Consider the following 6,694-nt stretch of genomic DNA (forward strand, 5'->3'; position numbering starts at 1 on the left):
ATTGTGGTTGATACTATGTTTTCTCCTCAATTATATAGTTTTAAACAAATGTCAAGCTAATAATTTTAGCACTGAAATAACTTGAAATGTTTTAATATGTTTAATATTTGCATATTTAGACTATATACAGCAGGCTCCAGTAATTACATTTATTTACTGTATTTATTTTACAAATATGAATTTATTTGTCTTTGTATTATTTATAAAGCCTTAGGATATTTATCCATTGTGAGATTAAAGAATAAATATTTTTATAGCAGACATTTATAGCAGACATCTCACCATCTCTGTTGTTGGGTGTTATCTCTTCTCGTTTCTCTCGTCTAGATCCATGTGTTCTTCTCAGAGCCACTAGGGAGAGCACTTTCTCCTCTCAAAATAGCACTCATTTGGCATCAGCACCAGATACTGTACCTCCTGGGCTCATTTGTGGGAACAGGATGGGTGTTCAGAATGCATGAAATATATGTTTCCAATTAGCATAAACAGCAATTCAATAGTGTGTTTGTTGAATAGTTGGTGGAAGTGTGTGTGTGTGTGTGTGTGTGTGTGTGTGTGTGTGTGTGTGTGTGTGTGTGTGTGTGTGTGTGTGTGTGTGTGTGTGTGTGTGTGCGTGCGTGTGCGTGCGTGTGTGTGTGTCTGTGTGTCTGTGTGTGTGTGTGTGTCTGTGTGTCTGTGTGTGCGTGTGTGCGTGTGTGCGTGTGTGCGTGTGTGCGTGTGTGCGCGTGTGCGCGTGTGCGCGTGTGTGCGTGTGTGCGTGCAAGAGACAGAGAGCGAGCAGTTAGCAAGCAGTGAGCGAGCAGGATGAGTGCCTGTGTTTTGGGAAAGGTAACTATTAAAATGCTCCTTCATTCTCTCACAGTCAATGAGTTGTTAAATTCTTTCATATTTAAATATTGTGCAGGGGTTTGAAGTCTCCTGACAGAGCTTTTAATTTGGTGAGTAGGAGAGCTTTAAAGAAGCTGTACAGAATTTCCTGATTTCTATGAAGTATGACCTAAATTTAATTACAATATACTGTAAGTGAAATAGTTTTCCTTCCAAAGTTTTTGAATTAAGTATGTTAAAAGCAAGTTTTTTTTTAAAGGTGTGGGCATACCCCAACAACAGAATGGTGTGGGCATATACCGGTCATTAAAAATATTCACGCAAGTAGAACACTGATTGGCCAGGTCAGCCAATGAGCCAACATGACATAATGTTCTATGAGGAAATAGTAAGGATCTTTGAAACGGTCTGTTTGAGACACAAGTTTGAGCAGTGGCGGTCGTGCCATTTAAGATGAGGGAGGATGATTTTTACTTTTCATGAGCATGGCCTTATTTCTGTTACAGCATATTGGATGACTGTCATTCATATTCCATTCACCCATTTCAATGTAACAGCGATTACATGATTCTCAAATTTTCCCTATACCCATCATGGTTGCTACAACATAGCCTATTGAAAGTTTACAATGTAGGTGCACACAAAATGAGAGAAAATGTTGAGGTGACAGACAGTGACACATGGACATACAGTGACACATTCAATACCGCCTTGCACACTCTTGCCTGCATCAAGCTGATCTAGGGTGTAATCATTAGTCCAACAGCTGCAAAGGAGTAGGTTCTATTGGCCAAATGTAGGTATATTTATCCTAGTTTTTTTCCATTTGCTTCCTTTTAAGAAATGTTTTCTGCTATGAAAGTGAAACACGGTTCACTTTCATAGCAGCCACGTTGTATTCCTTCTCGCATCTATCCTCTCACCCTTTCCCTTCACTTGTGGACTTCAATGCACAACACATCAGCTATATGTGACCAGGTGAAAAAACCTTTTCAAGCCAAACCATATCATAACCACTACACACAGCCTTCATCGTTGTCACCATATTAGCTAAAGTAACGTCATAGTCAACATAGCTAATACAACTAACGCATTAGTAAAACCACTACAATCATGCAGTAAAGTTACAGTGCACAGTCAGTAAGCAGTTTAGCACTTACAAAAACCAAAAGCACTTAGCAAAACCAAAAGCTTACCTTGACATGGAAGAGTTACAGTGTGGTGTTGGATAGTCATGGCCAGCTAGCTAGCATAGCATCCCTCTCTTTAAGCAGTGTGTTTGAGTAGGCTAAACTAGCTAGCTGCATTTGCTAGCTAAGTAAGTGAAACTGAAAGGGAAAAAAATTACAATCTCTATCTCTCTCTTGCTTAACCCTCATTTTGGAAGAAATTAATTTCTTCAAAACTGTTCAACTATTGTCTTTCTCTCTCTTTGAGTCAACTACTCACCACATTTTATGCACTGCAGTGCTAGCTAGCTGTAGCGTATGCTTTCAGAACTAGATTCATGCTCTGATCCTTTGATTGGGTGGACAACATGTCAGTTCATGCTGCAAGAGCTCTTATAGATTGGAGGATGTCCTCTGGAAGTTGTCATAATTACTGTGTAAGTCTATGGAAGGGGTGAGAACCATGAGCCTACTAGGTTTTGTATTGAAGTGAATGTACCCAGAGGAGGACGGACGCTAGCTGTCCTCCGGCTACACCATGGTGCTACCCTTCAGAGCCCTGTTGAGGCTACTGTAGACCTTCATTGCAAAACAGTGTGTTTTAATCAATTATTTGGTGACGTAAATATATGTAGTATAGTTTTATCTAAAAAGGATAACTTTTTAAATGTTTTAAACATTTTATTTTTTGAAATTCACTGAGGAGGATGGTCCTCCGCTTCCTCCTCTGCGGAGCCTCCACTAAGTTTAAGGATAAAAAGAAACGGGATGGCGCTGAGCACATGCAAAATCCTAGAGGAAAACCTGCTTCAGTCTGCTTCACACCAGACACTGAGAAAGGAATTCACCTTTCAGCAGTACAATAACCTAAAACACAAGGCCAAATCTACACTGGAGTTGCTTACCAAGAAGACAGTGAATGTTCCTGAGCGGCCAAGTTACAGTTTTGACTTAAATCTGCTTTAAAGTCTATAGCAAAACTTAGATCCCCAACACCTTGACAGAGCTTGAAGAATAATTTTAATAATGGGCAAATATTGCATAATCCAGGTGTGCAAAGCTCTTAGAGATGTACCCAAGAAGACTCACAGCTGTAATTGCTGCCAAAGGTGTTTCTAACATGTATTCACTCAGGGGGGAATACTTATTTTATCAAGGTATATCAGTGATCTTTAAAAAATATATATAATTATTCTTCCACTTTGGCAGTACAGAAAAGGTTGTGTAGATCATTGACAATTAAATCAATTTTAATCCCACTTTGTAACACAATAAAATGTGAAGAAATCCAAGGGGGATGAATACTCATGATACTTACATTAGAACTTTTTCCTAATCACAGAATTCTAATTGTTCTTATATTTTTTCACAGGATCAGTTGAATCCATTGTTTCTTTGCTACAGTGTAACCAGGACTAGCCTATATACACAGAACAGCCCACAGTACTATCAACTCAATAGGGATGGATGGCATTGCCATTTCCCAATGTCTCCTTCCCTCCCAGCCATTGCATACAGCAGGCTACGCTGTGGGTTTATTTGATGGGCTTGTCAGTGCTTCCCCTTTATATACAGTATATTATTATTTTCTGCCAAGACACCCTTTTAAGATCAGAGTGACAAGTTACATATCTTCCTCAGATTCTCATCAGATTGTCAGAGAAACCTCCAAGCTAACTAGATAGCTTTTAATCATGTTTAGCCAACCCTATTAATAGATGTATGTAATAATAGTTAGCTAAAATACAGTAACGTTACGCTACCTAAATCATTTTTGGGGTTAATATAGAATTGGCTGGAGATGTCACTGAGATCAAGAGATAAAATGGAACTGTCCTCGATTTTCAGATGAGTTTCAAAGGAAGAGAACATAATTTAATTTTCTTGCATTTTGGAGTAGAATGTCCTTTTAAAAATTCACCAGAAGTCCCCTTCCCACAGTCGTTCAACAACAAAAATCTCCTGGGGGGGGGGGGGGGGTCCCCCATCCGCTACCTCTGCCACCGCTGTTGTAAAAAAATGTATCTTAAAGGGATCCCTTAAAACGCCAATCCCTTTAGCGGGATCGATTTGACAACACCCGGTGAAATTGCAGAGCACCAAATTCAAACTACAGAAATGTCAATATTAAACATTCACGAAAATATAAGTGTAATACATCAAAATAAAGCTTAACTTCTTGTTAATCCAGCCGTGAAAGCACATCATGTGATTATCTGAGGACAGTGCCCCGCAAACAAACACATGAAAATCATTTTTCAACCAGGCAGGTGCGACACAAAAGTCAGAAATAACGATATAATAAATTCCTTACCTTTGAAGATCTTCTTCTTTTTGCAATCCCAAATGTCTCAGTGACACAATGAATGGTCGTTTTGTTCAATAAATTCCTTCTTTATATCCCCAAAATGTCCATTTATTTGGCGCGTTTGATTCAGAAATACACCGGTTCCAACTCGCCCAACATGACTACAAAGTATCTAATAAGTTACCTGTAAACTTGGTCCAAACATTTCAAACAATGTTCCTAATCCAACCTCAGGTATCCTAAAATGTAAATAATTGATCAAATTTAAGACAGGATAATCTGTTTCCAATACCGAAGAAAAATAACACGGAGCACGCTCCTGTTCACGCGCAACAAAAGACTAGGGACCTTCAGAGTGACATGTACAAAGAACAGCACTACTTCTTCATTTCTCAAAAGAAAAATATCAACCAATTTCTAAAGACTGTTGACATCTAGTGGAAGCCATAGAAACTGCAACCAGGTTCCTAACAAATAGGGTTTCCCATAGAAACCCATTGGAAAATCCTATGACCTCAATTTCTTTTTCCTTGGATGGTTTGTCCTCAGGATTTCACCTGCCAAATCAGTTCTCTTATACTCACAGACATTATTTTTAACAGTTTTAGAAACGTTAGAATGTTTTCTATCCAAATCTACCAATTATATGCATATCCTAGCTTCTGGGCCTGAGTAACAGGCAGTTTACTTTGAGCACACTTTTCATCCGGACGTCAAAATACTGCCCCCTAGCCTTAAGAAGATTTATTCATTTGATCACTCTTTTATTGCTGTTAGTTTTCCTGCAAAATGCAAAAGTAGTGTATTTGAGGTTTAAAAAGGCTTCTGTTTGTAATTTCCACATGAATTATAATCCACATAATAATTCACATTTCCTGTTGCTGCAGGGTTATTTTCCTGCTGTAGAAAACTGGCTCAAATTAAGATCCTACATCTGTAGGGGAAACACTGGGGCTTGTTATATGGTCAGATTGTTCCTAATACCCCTATCTGGTATGGTCTCAAGAGAAGACAGTGACCAGAAGAGGATGAACAGTTCTGAAAGAAATGGTATGTGTTGTGTTTGTGATTGTCAGTTTGAAACTGAGTAGCAGCTGTGATGTAGTTGAACTGTAATCAGAGCAGACAGATAGATTCTCTAGTAAAAGAGCTCTCATTTCTCCTCTATATGGAAAGCTCATAGCCCTGTGCTAAGGGGCATCACATCCATCTGGGATTTACCACACGAGAAGCCTGTCTATGCTGAGCTGTCTGTAATGGGCTTGTTTTCCTGATCCATGTGGTGAAGCATGGGGCTGATGAGGCTCAAGTAACCAAAGTCCTATTGAACCCAACCAGGTCTAACTGGCTGTGCTCTGCTCCAGGCCTTCCTCTGTCAAAGACTGGAGGTGGATAGAAGCACTTCTAGTCACCTAGGCAAGTTGTCCTCTCAGAATTGTTTCTTCCTCAATAACTGCTGTGGACGATTACCATATGCAGTTTTTCGCTAGATAAAAATGTCAATAATTATATTTTCATCTTTCTAATGGCAGATAATTCCTCCAAATGATGCTAATACTCTGGGTAGGTTGGGCTAATATAAGGGAGAGACATCTAAACTATACTCACCTCGCTGAAAAGGGCAGGACCAGGGAGCCATTCAATTCACAAAGGTTATCCTGCATGGGCCTTTATAGTAGCACACATCACACAGTAGTAATGAGGGACTTTCCTCAAAATTGAGAGAGGCTCAGATGAAACATGTAGATGGGGCGTTCTGCGCTCTATGATGAAGCCCAACGTCTCTGATCATCATCATAGAAGTGTTTCATCTAGCAGAGATTATGAATGCAACAGGGGGCACAGTCAGTGCCTTAATGAACCTACATAGGGTGACATCACCCCACTCAACCAAGCCACTCAATCCCTCTATTCTAATGGAAAAGTAGTAGTGACTTGATCTTTCAATGAAAGTGAACATTTGCCCCAATTCATCTGAAAGCAAAAGCGTGCTTCCTTTATTTAAGTGGAATGCTGAAGTATGTTAGAGTTAGAGTGTTAAAACGACATCAAATCAAACGTCAAATCAATGTCTATTCCACGTTGATTGAACGTAATTTAATTGAAATGACATGGAAACAACGTTGATTCAATCAGTGTGCCTAGTGTGGGATACTACTCCAAGGTGCTTAAATCCACCTTGTACAATGTCTCTCAACACGTTGTTACTTTAATGTCTTTACAATAACTTTTACATATACAATAACTTATAATATATTTATGGAAGTATATCAGACAATGTGCTAATCGAAAAGTGCCAAGGCACCAATAGACAGTCCGTAACCCTCTGAAAGTCATGTTGAAGAGAGGTGTGTTTTCGGGGACGTTCGGAGGGTCGATGATGATGTAA

Source organism: Salmo trutta, chromosome 7 (genome assembly GCF_901001165.1).
Source record: "Salmo trutta chromosome 7, fSalTru1.1, whole genome shotgun sequence".
In the NCBI taxonomy this organism is placed as follows: domain Eukaryota; kingdom Metazoa; phylum Chordata; class Actinopteri; order Salmoniformes; family Salmonidae; genus Salmo; species Salmo trutta.